This window comes from Neofelis nebulosa, chromosome 2 (genome assembly GCF_028018385.1).
Source record: "Neofelis nebulosa isolate mNeoNeb1 chromosome 2, mNeoNeb1.pri, whole genome shotgun sequence".
NCBI lineage: Eukaryota > Metazoa > Chordata > Mammalia > Carnivora > Felidae > Neofelis > Neofelis nebulosa.
This window is the reverse complement of record NC_080783.1, coordinates 182,160,065-182,179,386: the sequence shown is the minus strand read 5'-3', so window position 1 is coordinate 182,179,386 and position 19,322 is coordinate 182,160,065. Positions and strand designations below refer to the sequence as shown.

Here is a 19,322-nt window from a genome sequence, read left to right as displayed (position 1 = left end):
TTTTGTGTGTGGCCATAGGCCACAGTTAATTGGCATCTCTGATCCTCTTCCATAAAGTTTCTTTTTATGGAAACTGGGGACCTCATTACTTCACAAGTTGTTGGGAGAATTAAATGAGAATATGTGAAAAGCACCTAGCATGGTGCTGATGCATAGTGACTGTTCAGCAAATCAAATTCTCCTTCCTCTCTCTATCCCCAAATTTCAATTCCCTCCTTTCCACCAGCAACACAGTTCTCTCACAGTGTCAGCTTCAGCTGGCAAGGTGGTAAATCTTTCAGTGCCAAAAGGAAACATGTAAAACCCAGGATATTTCCATCTACTGTTGCAAGTGAGATGAAAACCTGGCTGTGCCTTTTAGAATGAGCTTGGGGGGACTCCTTCCTCTTGCTCAGTCTCCTGAGTCAGCCCCTGCCTCTCTCTCACCCCCTCCTTTATTCTCACAATGCACCAGAGGGACCTTTCTAAAACACACATGTGATGTTTTCAAGCCCCTGCTTAAAACTACCCAGTAACTCCTCACTGCCATCTGGTCTCTCCAAGATTCAGCTCAGGCTGGGCCTCCTCCAGGAACCCTTCTTTGATCCCACAACCTTTGTGCATATCTCACACTCTGTTGTGATTATCTGTGTCCACGTTTTCTCCATCCTAGATGGTAGGTTCCCTAAGGTCAGTTTTCCAGTTCTGAGTCTCTGGCACCTCTCACAGCACCTGATACTTAATAGATGTTTGGTTTATGTTTGTTGAGAAAACCAACTTACAAAGGCAGTGCTGATCTCTTTGGCTAAGACTCTAAGCTTATTTCAGAATTTGTAGGCTGCTTCGGTGCTGGCCATGGTCCTGAATCCTTCAGTACTGAGGAGAGAAGGAAGAAGTAATAAAGAAACCCTGAGTATGGTGAAAACAATACACATTCATTCAGATAACCTCTAAACAAACAGTGTTTGCAGAGCATAAGGAGGGCGGGGATTCTGGGGGAATTAAGTTCCAGTCCTGGGTGTGCTGTGAATACTCTGCTCAAGACACACAACCTTGCTGGGTCTCCATTTTTCTCATCTGTCAAATGTGAATTTGACCTTCCCGTGTCACAAGATTGTTCTAAGGATTACAAAGATGATGTCTGTGAATCTATTTGTAACCTTTCTCTTGTTAAAAAATGTTTATTTATTTTTATTTTGAGATAAAGAGAGACAGAAAGAGTATGAGTGAGGGAGGAGCAGAGAGAGAGGGGAGAGAGAGAATCCCAAGCAGGCTCCATGCTGTCAGCACAGAGTCCAATGCAGGGCTTGATCTCACAAACCTGAGATGACGACCTGAGCTGAAATCAAGAGTCAGATGCTCAATGGACTGAGCAACTCAGGAGCCTCACTTTGTGACCTTTCTTAAAGTGCTTTCCATGAAAGACCTCTGAAGTTCCTTCCAGCTCATTCAGTGCTCACTGATTGAGAGTTACCTACATTGACCATCTCCACTTCTTTACCTCCAATTTAAATTTAGCCCACTCCTGTGTGGCTTTTGGACCTATGACTCTAACAAAACAGCCCTCAGTAATGACCTTATGCTGCTAAATCTATTGATATTTTTCAGTCCTTACTATACCTGCTCTCCTAGAACCATGCCTCTTGTTTTTGAGCACTTATCTTAGGCTGTAATTATACATTCATTTGTTGACCATTTTATTAAGGCTCACTCCCCAACTAGACTGTAAACTCCATGAGGATAGAAACTGCATCTATTTTTGCTTAACACTGCATCCCCGGGTCCTGACATGATGTTTACAGGGAGCACCCTCCCCAGTGAAATAGGAGGAAGGCAGGCAATGCTCAGAGCAGACATGGCCATTCCAGCACTGACAGACACCAATAGATGACCTGAAACCTCTCTGTAAGTCCTGAGTCAACAACCTAATACCAGAGCTTCTCTGCCTGATGAGACCTGGAGCTCTGAGGAGGCCCCTCTTGAGAAATATTGAGGGTATTATGATGACTGGCATTGTGCCCAGCAGCATGAGTACAGAGGCATCAATACTTACTTACAGAGTTAAATATTGTGGGATAAGATCTGGGGGGATCATTGACCCCAGATACCTTGCTGTACAGAGAATGAAAATCAAGGTCAGAGAATAAATGTGATATGTCTAAGATCTCACAATGAGTCAATGTACTCCACAGTCCAGAAAGAGCAAGAGGCAGAAAGTGTGATCTCTCAGATCCCCTGGGCCCTCTGCTCTGGGCCACCACAACACCTAGGCTTTCCTCTACCATAACATATATCTCCATAGGCTTTCATTATCTGTTCACATATCTGCCTCCCCCTAGAGGATAAAGATGGTGTCTGGTTAATCTTTGTATTTTCAGGACCTAGTTCAATGCAAGATATATAGGAGTCACTGGATGGTGAAAAGATTGGAAGAGTGGATGTTGAGGTATAAGAAGGGTGACTGGGAACCTGTACAGATCCCCACACAGCCTCAGAATCCCACCCAGCTGAAGATCCCAGGAACAAGGGATGGTCAGTCTCAGGCCTGGATGTCCCCCAAATCCAGACTTGGGTTCCATGGTGAAATCTCTGACATAGATCTGCAACTGAGTTCCTGCTGAATTTCCCACCTGGCCATCCAAGAAAGCCAGAGTCATCCCATAATCTCCTGAGAATGACAGAACTTCAGAGTTTACGATTCATCTTTACAGGTAACACAAAGTACAAAATAACTATCAGCATTTGAAATTGAAGTTATTTTATCCATTCCATAGGATATAGAAGCAGGGGCTTTGCAGTCAGAACCCCCAAGTATAAATTCCAACTTCTCCACTTACATCTGTACACCCAGGTCTATAATGTGGATTTATAAGTATATAGAAAATATGCACTTTGCCTTCAAGGAGCTTATAATCTAGTAATAGGAAAAAGACATGTCTACAAGAATTCTAATGCCAGGTAGGATGTGACTAAAATCTCTCAAAGAGATGATAGGGGAGGCTCACAGCCAGCTGAGAAGAAAGCTTTATGGAGAAAATAGCCTCTCATCCGAGTCTTGAAAGATACATGGGATTTTTTTTTAATTTTTAAAGTTTATTTATTTTGAGAGAGAGAGAGCACAAGCTGGAGAGGGGCAGAGAGAAGGAGAGACAGAGCCCCAAGCAGTCTCCACACCATTAGCACAAAGTCAGATGCAGTGCTCAAATTCACATACTATGAGATCATGACCTGAACTGAGATCAAGAGTCAGATGCTTAACCAACTGCACCATGCAGATGCCCCATTTTGCATGGGATTTTAAGGCAAAGAAAGAGCATTCCTAGTGAAGGAGGAAGGAGGAAAGAATGGAGCATGTTCCTGGAATGGGAAGTAAGCATGTTTGACTGAAGGGTTTAGGTAATCTATGGAATATAAGCAGAAGCTGGAGCTATAAAAGGAAGTTAAGCCAAAGTAGAGACTTGAATGACATTCAAGAAGTTTAAAAAATTTGTGCAAGGACACATAAAGTCAGTGGGGGAATCTATGATTGGACTTCAATTCTCTCCTCCTTAACCACTTTGCCTTCATCTTCAACATGAGTAATGGCACAGCAATTGGCATGGGAAGAGGACTGTCCCATTATAAAAGTACATGAAAAATAAATAATCAGAATTAGTGTGACTGGCTGTGGGGCAGAGGCTCAGAGTCTCTGACAAATAAAAGTGTGAATTACAGGATGAAAGCAAGGAAATATGTTCTTCCCCCACATCTCTACAAGTGGCATATTCTACTGCCCATCAAAACCATGCTTAGAATAGCTAACTCTTATGAATGAATATAAATCTTTGCCATGGGCACATAATGTTGATACATGTAGTGTCAATTAAACATCCAAATAGCAGGGCTTTTTTCTTCAAAAATATGTACCTCTGCTGAGACTTTTCATGGCAAAGGCAAAGGTAAATTTCAGGCCAGCTCACAAATTCTGAATTATCACAAATTGAAAATTTGTTAGTAGAAAGAAGGTAAGATTGAAGCCAGGTTGATTGTTGAGATATTCAGCAACTTTAGAATCTTCTATCCAAATGTTCTAGCATCTCCAAGGCTTTAACAAATTGATTTATTAGAATGGTACCATGGGCTCAGCCAGTCCCAGGTCCAAGGATCTGCTCAAACATTACCTGACTGTGTGACCCTGAGAACTTTGCTCCACCTATCCAATATTGTGGGCCTATCTAATATTGTGAGGACAAAATAAATCAGATAATAAAATACAAGAGTTTCACTGGGAGAAACTAAAGAATACCCAGAGTTCATATAGTTGGGACAGGAGCTCCAGCTCAGGAATTCAAAAGCAAAGTGGGGATGGGGGTGGGGCAGTGCTGGTCCCAGGCTCTCAGCTACTTTCTCTTCCCACCAGAATGGGGTGAGACTCAAGGTGTGGCTGAGGATGGGGATAGAGGCTGAGCATATCTAGCTTTGGAGGAGTCTGAGTTAGGGGAAGAAGTTGAAAGTGTGGCAGAGTCTGATGCTCATTCTCTATGAAGGCACACACCTAGTCAAGGAAGAGCAGTACCCAACTTTTCTGCATCCTTCAAAACCCTGTTTAGATTACATTGGCTCTGAGATGCTTTCCATGACCTGTTCCCTAGATTTGATTAATCCCTCCCTCTGCCTTTCTGTTGTGACATCTTCCTCACCATATAAATCACTGTCAGTTTACATGCCCATCTCTTCTTCAAGAGTGAGAGTTTTCCCTGGAGGCACAGACTCACATCTGAGGCATCCTTGGGTCTCCAGGGCCTGCTCAAGAGTTCCACTCAAGTACAACTCAAGAACTGTTTGCTGAACTGAAAGAGAGTACACATCCAAAAGGAACTTCAGGGACTTGAGAAGAGCAGTGATTTATATCTAGAAGAGATGATTCTTGGAGGAGGAACATGAGGAAAAGAAAGCCTTGTTCAGGGGTTCAGAGAGAGGAAGAGGACAGACCCTGTCCCTGCTCTTTGAGGGAGGCAGAGGTCATTTCTAGGACTGAGCTGAGCCTCTTGCCTGTACCAAAGAATGTTCAAAGAATGTTCAGATGCCTTCACAGTCTCTAGGCTAAGCCTTTCATAATGAGGTCCATCAGCAATTATAGTGTTTTTCTAATGAAATTCAACTATTTAAAACCAACCTTAAGCTGATGAACACCTTTGGAACCTTACAGGAAAAATGCAGATGAACACCCCACTTTTTGCAGACGGTCCTCAAATATTAAATTGAGACTACTGTCTGGGCAGAGTGTTCCTTATGGCCATCTGAGGGATCTTTCCTAAACCTGTCCATATCACAGCCAAAGTAAAAGTCAAACTAGCCCAGCAATACTCCTCTCCTCACACTTCACCAAACACAATTCATATCTCTGTGCCTTTGCAGATGCTGTTCCCTCTGCCAGGAATTCTCTCCTCATTTTCCCAACTCTACTTCACCTGTCTACTCAGCCCCAAACATAAGATCTGATACACATTAGAAACTACCTTTGGGTAGTTTGGGTTTCCTCAGAAACAGATTCTAAAACAAGGATTAAACTGCAGGTAGTGTATTTGGAAAGTGGTTTCAGGAAACTCTAGAATGATTATTGGGAAGTGAGCTAAGGAAAGGAAGGCACCAATAGAGGGTGTATTTTTAAGCAAGTTACCTCTACGAGTTGGTGGAACGTAACTGCAGGAACCAGTGTAGAATTTCTGTCTCGGAATATCCCACCTGAGGGGTGAGAGAGCTGGGGTATGTATCCACCAGCTGCCATTACTTATTGGCTGAAAGCTGCTCTGTATGCTAACACCCTGGTACTTCTGGCCTGCCCATTATGCTCAGAAATGGTAAATTCTGGGGGCATATGTGTGGGTACTGACAGCATCTGCTTCAGACACCTATAAATTTTGCTGAATGAATGACACACAAACAACTCAATAATGATAATAATAATTAATATTTGTAATAAATAATAATTACTAATATTTTTGCTATATGTCAGACAGAGTATAAGTACTTTATACATACTTTTTCAATCTCCCAACAACCCTGCTAGGTAAGTTATTAGTATGTCTATTTTACAGATAAGAAAATAGAGGCACAAAGAGCTAAGTAACTTGCCCAAGGTCATGCAGCTAATAAATGACAGAACCAGGAGTGGATCTTGACAGCCTGGCATGTAGGTGACCCATTCACTCTACCTACACACTCTGGAGATGCTCCACTTTGGAACCCTGGGGCTGCCATTTCATGGCAATGTAACCTTGGACAAGTTGCTTGTCTCCTAAGTCTTAATTTCCTGATCTGTGAAGTGGGGATCATGTCACATGATTCCTGCACACACAGCAGAAGCTAACATATCAGGGCTGGGCTAGACCTTGGTCTCCATTTGTATAAGGAACTATAAAGCCTCTCCCAGCTCTAATGCTCTGTAGTTTTAAAACTCAAACAACATCTGCCATCCTCCTGTGACAACCTCATTCAGGCACACAGTCCTTTAAGAACCTCATTTGTCTGTTCCATGAAAGTAGAAGTGAGCCCAGAGTAATAAGGTGGAGAGGAGCCCGTCTTTGTGCCTACCACTCCTCCCACTGAGCTAAGGATCTTGACATACTGGCTACAGGAAATTCCAACCCAGAGCCTGGGCTAGGGATCAGGTTCAAATCTCAGCCTTCACTATGTGGCCTTTAGCAAGTCACTTCACTCATTCAAGTGTCAATTTCCTCATCTGGAATGTGGTGATCACAATTCCTACCCCAGAGGATTGTGATGAGTGTGATGGAAAGCCCCAGAACACAGTAGGTGCTCAAGGACAGGCAGCTACACATTCTTTGTTATGAAGAAGTATGCTATATATTTCCATTAGGGTAGAAAAAAAATCTCAATGTGCACTTTAATTCTAAGCCCCGGAGGCCTTTAGCAGGGCTGACAACTTCGTCTGGAGGATGGTAAATATTTGTCTATTTCAGAGGCAGCATTTATCTTCTAAGGCGCTCGTGCCAGTCCCTGTGCTGACAAGCAACTTGTTTATTTATTACCCTAATAACAAATAGATTGTCAGGCCTGGAGGCTCCACATGCACATGGAGTTCAGGCCTGCTTCAAGCCCCAGCCGCCCAGGCCCTGGTCAGCTCTGCAGGGTCTGGGGAGCTGGGGCGGTGGGGGGGCACCAGAGACCTGGCTCCTTCCATGTCCTGCCTTTTGTTTTTCTATTTGTTCTATCCAAAAACTCCCTTATAGAGCCTACACTGTGAAGCCTTGCCCTGGGCTGGCTCTGGGCTGCAGGGAAGAACCACACACAGCCATTGTCCTCAAAGGGCTTGAAGTCTAGAGAGAGGGAGATGATGATTATAAAAGTAATAATAGTGATACTAGTAGTAGCAGCAAATACTCTGTACCAGGTGCTATGCAAAGTACTTTACATATACTAACTCATCTGATCTAACCAACAAGTGGATACTATTATTATCCCCATTTTACTGATGAGGAAACTGAGGTACAGAGAGGTTAAGGGACTTGCCCAAGATCACCTCTACAAAAATCATTGCAGTACAGAGCAGAGGTAGATACTAAAAATTTATATAATAACTATATAACAATAATACTTATACAATATTGGTGATAACTGCATGGCCTCCCAGCTATTCCTCCCATGTGCCATGCACAGCCTACTTTAGGGCCGCTTGCTGTTTCCTCTTCCTAGAACAGTCTTCCCCCAGATATCCACCTCACTCACCTCCTTCAAATCTTTGTTCAAATATAACCTCAATGAGGCCCCCACATTTACAATTGCAGCTCTCCACTTCAACCCTCCCTAGCCACCCCCCATCCTTTGCTTAATTAGCCTCCAGAACACTTAACCACCACCTGTCCTGCTACATATTTTACTTTGGTTTATGTCCACCTCTCTCCACTAGAATGTACCTCCATGGTCAGAGGTTTTCTATCTCACTTCCTACTGCATTCATAGCATAAAGAACAGAGCCTGGCAGATAGGAAGTGATCAGTCTGTTGAATGAATGACTTATACCTGACAGTTTGAAGATATCATCCATGTGGCCTGCCCCTGAACTGCTAGCCTCCCTCAGGGTCCACTCTCTGGTTCTCCTTCATGGTGTCATTGGCACCTTCTCTTTAGGGAATTTTACCCCCTCCCATGGCTTCACATTCTTCCCTCCTCTGAGGACTCTTGGATCTTTATTTCTAGACCAAAGCCCACTCTTGAGCTCACCTGTGTAGGTAACAATCCAGGGCACATTGGCACCTGAGCCCCACCTGAGTCACCGTCCAAAATAGATAGATCTCACTACTTTATAAAGTACCCAAATGTATCCCTTCTCCTGGCACCAGCCCCAAGTCATCCAAGCCAGGAGCCTGAGCCAGGGGCCAACTCCTCCTGCCTTTACCCCACAATCAGCAGTCTCAAGTCCTTAGAAGCATTTCTTGGCTGCCCCCTTCTCTTTCACCATGTTAATTTAAGCTATCATTGTATAAGAACTATGGCACAGCCTCCCTCCTGGCTGCCCCACCGCCAGTCCATTCCTAGGAAACCATGCTCTATGGTATGTCTAAAACACCAATACGTCCATGCAATTCCACTATGCCATATTCTTCAGTGACTCCCTATTGCCCAATGACTGAAGGCAAAGGTCATATCCTCTATTTACCTTCCCAGCCTCATCATTGACCCTGACTCTCCTCATTCCCCAAACACATCATACTATTTCACACTCCCATGTCTGTGCTTGGGAAGCTCTCTCTACCTGAAAGGTTTGTGCTCCTCTCCTCTGCATGAAAAACTCCTCACCCTTCACAATCCAACTTAGATGTCACCTCCTCCATGCAGGTTCCTGTGAGAGAAGAGGAGGGAGCATTGTGAGGACACGGATGCAAGAAAGGGTGAGGCCAGCTTGGGCAACAATGACTCTTGCAGGTTTGGGAATCCTCTGTTAGACCTGGGCTCCTGGAGCTCTTGTAGGTTGTGATGTTATGCTGGCTTCAAGGGTGGGAGTGGGGGGGGGGATGCGATTGCCCATGGCTAAACCCTCATTGTGAGCTCCAACAGATACATGTAGCACCTGGGATCTCAAGGAGCTTGTGTCAAAACGTGCCTGAGACTGTGGGGACTACAAACCACATGATACATTCCAGAAGAAAAGACCACCTCGTGTTCTCACCACAGAGATGAGGACCCCAGCTGTGATATTTGGAGATGGTTTGAGGTAGAGTGGTATGGTGGCTAAAATACCTCTATGCTAGAACTAGGCTGCCTAGCTGCTCTGCCACATTCTCCCTCCACAACTTCGGACAAATTACAAAAATATTCTTTGCCTCAGTTTCCCCATCTATAAAACAGGAACATTTATTGCAGCTGCTTCATAGGATCACTGTGAGGATTAAATGGGTTATTATATATAAAGCACTTATACATGGTAAGCACAATTTAAGTTTTTTTAATGTTTATTTATTTTGAGAGAGAGAAGAAGAGAGGAACAGGGAGGGAGAGAGGAGAGAGAGAATGCTAAGCAGTCTCTGCACTGTCAGCACAGAGCCCAATGCAGGGCTCCATGTCACAACCATGAGATCATGACCTGAGCTGAGATCAAGAGTCAGACACTTAACCAACTGAGCCACTCAGGCACCCCTAAGTTTTGATTATTGTTGTTGTCACACTGTGGTTTGGCAGGAGAAGACCAGCAATGACAGAGACAGAGCAATGACTGGGCATTGCTGCTCTAGGAGGGTAGTGGTCCGGAAGGGGTGACCCTGGGCTCAGAGAAAGACTCCTCTGTGCAGTCCTTCAGAACTCAGGTCCAGCTGGCCTTCTCTATTCTCCAAGTGGCCCTCCCTGACTCTGGACCTCTCAAGGCCCCATCGCACACCCACCTCTATCATGACCCCATGCTGTCATTGTTTGTTTACATGCCTGTCTCCCCATACAGGCTGTGAACTCCAAAAGGTCTACCCTGATGTAGCTCTAGAGGCCCAGTGCCTCACTTGGTGCCAGGCATGCAGTATGGGTTCTATAACTGAGCGGAACTATCAAGCCCTCCACAACCTTTGGTCCTGAAATCTCAAGCTGTTAATACCTGCCTCCATGTTAGGCCACCAGAGAAGGGCCACACTTTCCCATGCTCTCAGACCTGGGCATCTTGAAGGGAAGGCTTCTGTTACTTTCCAGTGAGCAGGGGCTCCCAAGCCACTGCTCGAGACTCTTCATAAAGCCAAGACCTTGGAGGAACCTGGGGTGTTCATCTGGTAGAGAAGAACGAAATGGGTCCCATTCCTTGTGAAAGGTTTTTCGTGGTGAAATTAGAAATGTAACAGCCAGCTTGACCAAGTGGGAGCCCTCAGCTATGCCCAGTATTAAGTCTTTACTTGCTGGACCACAGGAAGGCTAAGGGTCCTGGGGGAAAGGCCCGGATAGCTATTGCCAAATAGTACAAAAATATTTCCATATTTTGGCAATCAGCTGGGCTCAGTTTGACAAACAACCCAGCCATTACACCTAGACACACCATGCCTTGTCTTCCAGGAATCTAGTGCCCAGTGGGGAACTAAGAAGCCAAGCAAAGAGGTCAACATCAGTTACCACCCAATGAGACAAGAGCAAAGCATGCTAGGAGTCCCATGCAGAAGGACCTGAGCAGTTAAGGGAAGGGAAAGTATTTTTGTTAGGGCTTGGAGTTTGGACCAGGCAGCTGAAGGGAGCCAGTAGTGCAGGCAGTGAGAACAAGGACCTGAAAATGTGTGGGGCCTGTTGAGGGATTGGGGCCAGCACGAATGTGGGAAATGATGCAGGAGGGACCAGGAGGCTTCTTTTTATTAATGTTTATTTATTTTGAGAGAGAGAGAGAGAGCATGAGCATGGGAGGGGTAGAGAAAGAGGGGCACAGAGGATCCAAAGTGGGCTCTGACAGCAGCTAGCCCAATACAGGGCTCAGACTCATGAACCATGAGATCATGACCTGGGTTGAAGTTGGATGATCAACCAACTGAGCCACCCAGGAAGTCCCTTAAAGTGTTTCTTAAACAGGCAAGTGATGGCAAGAAATCTAATTCTGGCTTCAGTGTAGATAGTGGGCTAAAGAGCCAATGGGGGAGGCAGTGAGGCCAAGTAGAGGCTGTAGCAGGCTTCAGGTCAGGGAAGATGATGGCTGGTCAGGGAGGTGAATGACCAGTGAGATGGAGTATGGAAGCCGGGGGATGTGAGTGGGCAGCACTATCTCAGAAGAACATCAGCCACGTAAGACCAGACTTGGCCAACAGGAATATTTCAGCTTCTAGAACAAGGCAACCTTTAACCTTGAAGACATCTAAGAGTCAAGGGGAATGTGATAGGTGAGGAGTTTTATCTTCATGCATTTAGCCAACAAATGAGAAAATTACTGATGGGTCCTCACAGTACAGCTCCCAGACCGTTGCTATTTATTGGAGTCACCCATTGTGACCCCCCAGACCTTGACAAACAAAGGGAGAAGTAGTTCCAACTCACTGCAGAAGGTTCACTCACTATTTATCTTTCAACAAAGGATGTGGGCCAGAGTAATTCTTAGGGGCCCCTGGATCATCATTCAACCCATCAGAGAAGAGCTGAAAAGTATAGAATCCAAAGGCTGTTATTTGAGGCTGAGCTGTGGAAAGATCTCTGGGCCAGGAGTCCTGCTGCCACCACTAACTGGCCGTGTGACCTTGGGAAAGTAAATCGCCTGCCCCCTAGACTGTTTCCTCACCTTTAAAGGAGGACTGTGCTGCACCTCACCTGAGGATAGCTCTTCTGTTCTCAACCCACCTTCTGTTCTGTGGTATTAAGCCAGCTATCCAACCCCTCAGCTGTCACACAAGAGCAACCATTTATTACGTACCTACTGTGTTCCAGACTCTCTAAAGGACAACACACACACACGCGTGCGCGCGCGTGCATACACACGCGCGCACACACACACACCTACCTAAAATGCAGACAGACTGTAGTATCACCACTTTAGAAATAAGAAAATAAGACTCAGTCTCATTCAAGATCAAGGGCAAATCTGGGATTTACACATGAGTATTTCAAATGCTAACATGCACAAGTTTTCTGCAAGGTGATATAGGCTCCTGAGTGCAAGAATGCAAGTGGGACTCAGAAGGATTCAATATTCCTTGTCACAGTCAGCAAAGTGGAGGGCCTTCCATTTCCTCAGTGCTTGCTCTCCCTCTCTAAAATATACACAAACCACCTGAAATGACATACTAACCATATGCCTTCCCATTCTTTAAAATGAGTCCTTCCTTCATCACATCAATAAAAGAAAGGACGGGGCGCCTGGGTGGCGCAGTCGGTTAAGCGTCCGACTTCAGCCAGGTCACGGTCTCGCGGTCCGTGGGTTCGAGCCCCGCGTCAGGCTCTGGGCTGATGGCTCGGAGCCTGGAGCCTGTTTCCGATTCTGTGTCTCCCTCTCTCTCTGCCCCTCCCCCGTTCATGCTCTGTCTCTCTCTGTCCCAAAAATAAATAAAAAACGTTGGAAAAAGATTTAAAAAAAAAAAAAAATAAAATAAAATAAAAGAAAAGAAAGGACAAGAACCATATGATCCTCTCAATAGTTGCAGAGAAAGCATTTGACAAAATACAGCATCCTTTCTTGATAAAAAAAAAAAAAAACCCTCGAGAAAGTAGGGATAGAAGGAGCATACCTCGAGATCATAAAAGCCATATGTGAATGAGCCAACACTAATATCATCCTCAATGGGGAAAAACTGAGAGCGTTCCCCCTAAGGTTAGGAAGAAGACAAGGATGTCCACTCCCACCACTGTTATTCAACATAATATTGGAGGGCTTAGCCTCTGCAATCAGACAACATGAAGAAATAAAAAGCATCCCAATCAGCCAGGAGGAGGTCAACCTTTAACTCTTCCCAGATATGATCCTCTATATAGAAAACCCAAAGATTCCACAAAAAAAAACTGCTAGAACTGATCCATGAATTCAGCAAAGTTTCAGGATATAAAATCAATGCACAGAAATTGGTTGCATTCCTATACACCAACAATGAAGCAACAGAAAGAGAAATCAAGGAATCGATCCCATTTATAATTGCACCAAAACCCATAAAATACCTAGGAATAAATCTAACCAAAGAGGTGAAAAATCTATACACTGAAAACTATAGGAATCTTATGAAAGAAATTAAAGATGACACAAAAAAATGGAAGAATATTTTATGTTCCTGGATAGGAAGAACAAGTATTGTTAAAATGTTGATACTACCCAAAGCAATCTACATATTCAATGCAATCCCTATCAAAATAACACCAGCATTCTTCACAGAGCTAGAACAAATAATCCTAAAGTTTGTATGGAACCAGAAAAGACCCCGAATAGCCAAAGCAATCTTGAAAAAGAAAACCAAAGCAGGAGGCATCACAATCCCAGGCTTCAAGCTATACTACAAAGCTGTAATCATCAAGACAGTATGGTACTGGCACAAGAACAGACACTCAGATCAATGGAACAGATAGAGAACCCAGAAATGGACCCACAAACGTATGGCCAACTAATCTTTGACAAAGCAGGAAAGAATACCCAATGGAATAAAGACAGTTTCTTCAGCAAGTGGTGCTGGGAAAACTAGACAGCAACATGCAGAAAAATGAACCTGGACCACTTTCTTATACTATACACAAAAATAAACTCAAAATGGATGAAAGACCTAAATGTAAGACAGGAAGCCATTAAAATCCTCGAGGAGAAAGCAGGCAAAAACCTCTTTGATCTTGCCCACAGCAACTTCTTACTCAACACATCTCTGGAGGCAAGGGAAACAAAAGCAAAAATGAACTACTGGGACCTCTAAAAAGCTTCTGCACAGCGAAGGAAACAATCAGCAAAACTAAAAGGCAACTGACAGAAAGGGAGAAGATATTTGTAAACAACATATCAGGTAAAGGGTTAGTATCCAAAATCTATAAAGAACTTATCAAACTCAACACCCAAAAAACAAATAATTCAGTGAAGAAATGGGCAAAAGACATGAATAGACACTTCTCCAAGGAAGGACATACAGATGGCCAACTGACACATGAAAAAATGCTCAACATCACTCATCATCAGGGAAATATACATCAAAACCACAATGAGATACCACCTTCACCTGTCAGAATGGCTAAGATTAACAATTCAGGCAACAACAGATGTTGGCGATGATGTGGAGAAAGAGGATCTCTTTTGCATTGTTGGTGACAATGCAAGCTGGTGCAGCCACTTTGGGAAAAAGTATGGAGGTTCCTCGAAAAACTAAAAATAGAACTACCCTATGACCCAGCAATTGCACTACTAGGCATTTATCCATGGGATACAGATGTGCTGTTTTGAAGGGACACATGCACCCCCATGTTTATAGCAGCACTGTCAACAATAGCCAAAGTATGGAAAGAGCCAAAATGTCCTTCGATGGATGAATGGATAAAGAAGATGTGGTATATATATACAATGGAGTATTATTTGGCAATCAAAAAGAATGAAATCTTGCTGTTTGCAACTACGTGGATGGAACTAGAGGGTATTATGCTAAGTGAAATTAGTCAGAGAAAGACGAAAATCATATGACTTCACTCATATGAGGACTTTATGAGACAAAACAGATGAAATAACAGAAGGGAAACAAAAATAATATAAAAACAGGGAGGGGGACAAAACAGAAGAGACTCATAAATATGGAGAACAAACTGAGGGTTACTGGAGGGGTTGTGGGAGGCAGGATGAGCTAAATGGGTAAGGGCCACTAAGGAATCTACCCCTGAAATCATTGTTGCACTATATACTAATTTGGATGTAAATTTTAAAAAATTAAAAAAATAAATTAAAAGAAAACATTTAAAAAAATAAATAAATAATAAAAAAATAAAATGAATCCTTCTTCTTCCCTGTGGAAATGAAAATACAATCTCACTGTTCTTAGAGTTTAGACTTTGGTCTCATTCAGACCTGTCACTTAATAGCTGTGTGACCTTGGACAGGTTGTTTAACACCTCTGAGCCTGGAGCACCTTATATGTAAAGTAAGGACAATGACAATTATCTACTCCTCATAGATTTGTAGTTAATCCATATGGAGCATTTAGCTCTGAGTCCGACCCACAATACTACTCAATAATAATATAGTCCACAGCAGAGATTTCTGGAGCCAGACTGGCTGGATTCCAGTTCTGGCTACACCATTGAGTGGCCTTGGACAAGTTACTTAACCTTTCTGTAGTTCAGTTTTCTCATCTGTAAAATCGGATTCTTACAGAACTTACCTCATAAATGGTTGTGAAGATTAAATGAGTTAATATGTATAAAATGTTTGGAAAAACACATTATCAGCACTCAGTAAGTTTTGCCTATTGTTATAGATAACTCTCACCATCTATTGTAAGATAAAGAACAGAAAACCCTTTATAAGATACACTGAATATTATACAAATATCTGGCACCCTATAGGAAATAATTAGAACAAGGGAAATTGGTGGGGAAAGGAAAGAAGAAAAGGGGTTCCACTGAGATCATCAGGGTTAAAGGGCCAGGCAGATATTGGAAGATTGAAAAGGAATTCATGGCAAAGTGCTGGCTAAGACAGAAGGAGCAATCTCTCTTTTCTCTCTCTCTCTCTCTCTCTCTCTCTCTCTCTCTCTCTCTCTCTCCCTCCCTCCCTCCCTCCCTCCCTCCCTCCCTCCCTCCCTCAATTGTTGTAAGAATAAAACAGAATGATGACACATGACAGAGACTTCCTAGCTCTTTACCAAACCCATGTCTTCTTCTCCTGGGCACATCACTAGACTAAACTTCCCAGTCTCCTGTCATTAGGAGAAACCACATGACTGAATTCCAGCAAATGGAACATGAGTAGAAGTGATGTGTGCCACTTCCTGACCTGGTACACAAAAACCTCAATCCTCTGTGCTCTTTCCTCCTTCTGCCACTGGGCGTAGATGAGATGAACCTGACAGACCCACAATATGTAAGCAGCCGGGGTCTCTGACTCACCAGCTGGAGGAGAGCTTCCTATCAATCAGGAACACCCATCCTGGACTTGACCTGAGAATGAAATAAATTTTCATAGTGTTTGAACCATATGCTTTCATGGGTTTTTTGTTACAGCAGCTAGTGCTAACGTTTGAGAAGAGTTTAATGCAGTACCTGGAACATAGCGAGCACTCAGTTTATGGTAGCCAAGAATGCAGGAGATCAGAAAGCCCGACAGTGTTGCAGAACATAAAATATCAAGGCTTATATGGGTTCCAGAAAGCAAGTCTTTTGTTCTCTGTCGTTTCTAAATCAAAGGCACAGAGGGGCACATTTCTGGATCCCTGTAAAATAAGATAGATAATCCTCATCTGCCATGGTGACCCTGAAGAATAAAGGAAATAATTATAACTACCATTTTGTCAAGATACTGTGCATCAGCCTTTTGGGATGAGCACTGGGTGTTGTATGGAAACCAATTTGACAGTAAAGTTCATATATTAAAAAATAAAAAAAATAATAATAATAAAAAAAGATACTGTGCATCAGGCATTTAACTAATGGCTTTATTTACCTACATGATCTTATTTTTTTCTCTCAAGTATACTAAGAATTCTTATTTTACAGATGAAGAAACTGAGGCTAGGAAGTTAATAGCATGTCTGAGCCACACAGATAGTAAAATAGGCAACCAAGCCAGGTCTGACTGACTGCAGAGAATCCTTAACCACTGGCCTTCCCTAAGTGAAGTGATGCCCTTCAGGGCTCATCTCAGGCCAATTGGCTCCACACAAGGAATTCAGCCAACAAGGGAGGACAGTTAGGTCTGAGGTCACAAGGGCTGATAAATTGAGTCTCAGTGTAGGATGTGTAGGATTTGGGGTCTTGCTGGCTCAATCCATCTCTCCAGGTCAGCCCCATCCTCAGCCTGGGACCATCCTCAGCCAGCTGATGCCAGACCAGCATTGGTGCAACATGTAAAATGCTGAAAAGAAAATGGAGGAAAATAGTTCAGCAGTAGGGAGGAGGGAACTTGTCACCCCATCTCCGTCCATCCCATGCCCAGGCTCCCAGGAGGCAGCTAGAGGTTGGACCCTGGCTCTCTCCCAAGGTCACCTTCACAACAGTTCCACCAGGGCTCCGGCTGGCAGCACCCGCCAACGCCAGGCCGTGATGGATTACTGCTCGCTCTGGCTACTGTTCACTGCACAATCCAATCTAGGAGACACACATATTTCTCAATTCAGGGACTTCTTTTATTTTATGAAAAATCAGCCAGCTGCTCAGGCATGAGTGGCCGGGTTTGGCAAGCGCTTGGATTTTGTTAGACTTCTCCAGCCCTGTTGCCTTCCTAAATTCTCTTCCCTCTACCCTAGTCTACCCATTACCCACTCTTGGCCCTATGGAGGGTGGAAGAAAGAGCACAGATTTGGGAGTCAGACAGCCCTGGGTTAATGCCCCACTTCTGCCACTTGTTCTTTGTGAACCTCAGCTTCCTTGTGCATAAGGTGATGATGATACAACCCACACTTCAGAGTTATTATGCAGAATAAATTAGTCATCAGTTTGGAGTTCCTGGCACAATAAATACCTCACCTGTACCTCCTATGCACAGGAACTTATTCAGTTTCCTCTTCTCCATCTCCATTCTTACTCACTTGCTTCTCATTCTCTCTGTCCTTTGCTGTCTGTCCCTCCTTCTCCCTTCTTCTCTCTTCTCTGTTCAGGTCAACCTTTATACTTTCAGAGGATGTCCCAGACTGCTGTTTTAAAAGGCAGAGCAGCGGCGCCTGGGTGGCGCAGTCGGTTAAGCGTCCGACTTCAGCCAGGTCGCGATCTCGCGGTCCGTGAGTTCGAGCCCCGCGTCAGGCTCTGGGCTGATGGCTCGGAGCCTGGAGCCTGTTTCCGATTCTGTGTCTCCCTCTCTCTCTGCCCCTCCCCCGTTCATGCTCTGTCTCTCTCTGTCCCAAAAATAAATAAAAAACGTTGAAAAAAAAAATTTAAAAAAAATAAAATAAAATAAAAAATAAAAGGCAGAGCAATTACTACCACAGGTCTCACTGAACTATACTTGTTCTTTATTTTCTACCTTTACCTGGACAACCATGGTCTGTCTTGTGTTGTCATTAGGACATAATTCTTATGACTCAGACAACAGTGATTCTGAGTCCGACTTCTGAAGAGGCTGATTCCAATGCACGCTTAAGATCCCTTGTCATTATCCTGGGGTGGCTGGGTGGTTCAGTGAGTTAACTGTCTGACTCTTGGTTTCAGCTTAGGTCATGACCTTGCAGCTTTGTGAATTTGAGCCCTGCATTGGGCTCTGCTCTGGTAGTGTGGAGTCTGCTTGGGATTCTCTCTCTTTGCCCCTACCCCACTCACACTGTCTGTCTCTCTCAAAATAAATAAGCTTAAAAAAATATCCTTTGTCATTATCCTTTTAAATTCTAGTGAATCATTTTTTCCCAGTTCTTTACCTCCTCTTTATACTTAACCTTTCTGATTTGAATAGGATACCCCCACTGGCTCAAAGAGGGGGGAAAGTATTCTCTTGTTGGAAGTGACCAGAAGATTACATTCATGGAACTGGGTAAAAGAAAATAGCAGCCCAATCTATGCCATGAGTTCAAGTTCCTCACCACTTCATGCATCATTTGAGTCATCTCAATGATAACCTTCTAAATGGGCAGAAAATCAAGAAGGGTTACATTTAAAAATCAAAGCTGAATTGGTGCTCCAAGAGAAGATAAAAATTGAGCACATCCTTATAAGAAACCCCTTATAAGGGTCTCCTTGTGACGATGCCGGCTTAAAGGTTGGAAGACATTGGTCTTTCAACCTAAGGGAGACCAGAGACCCTGGTCCAGAGCAGTCACATTCCAAGCACTGGCACCAGCAGCTAGAATGGAGTCAGTGGATTTGGGTGCCTGACTCGTCTGTCATACTTGTCAACACCAGAACACAGCATCTTCCCAAACATCCTTGACTTCTCTAGTGGACCTTCCTCACTCAGAAACCCAGCTATTCTTCAAGCACTACTGAATCCATGTTCCTTTCTTCATCCACAATGCTTCTGCCTTAATCCAGGGCATAATCTTTCACCTGAGTCCTGCACAAGCCTTCTTCCTGCACCTTCAGACACCTCCCAACCCCCATCCTCACTACACAGCAATGGTGATCTTTTCAAAATGCAAATCTGACCCATGTCCCTCTACTCCTTGAAATTCTCCAATGCCTGCCACTGTTCTCAGGCTGGTATTACTAGTTAGAACAGCAAACATTTTCTATAAAGGGCCAGGTAGTAAATATTTTAGGCTTTGTGGGATATCTATACTCTGTTGCGACCACTCAGCTGGGCCATTGTA

General features: G+C 43.8%; 1 long non-coding RNA gene across 1 annotated transcript in view; it reads right to left on the bottom strand.

Moving 5' to 3' along the window:
- The window catches only part of LOC131504750 (uncharacterized), a 133,921-nt gene that overhangs the window by 74,609 nt on the left and 39,990 nt on the right, over positions 1 to 19,322 (bottom strand). Inside the window, exons 2-3 of the long non-coding RNA XR_009258137.1 lie at positions 8,735 to 8,821; positions 762 to 855 (exon numbers count right to left, since the gene is read on the bottom strand). This is a non-coding gene — a long non-coding RNA (uncharacterized LOC131504750). The remainder of the gene's footprint in view (positions 1 to 761; positions 856 to 8,734; positions 8,822 to 19,322) is intronic.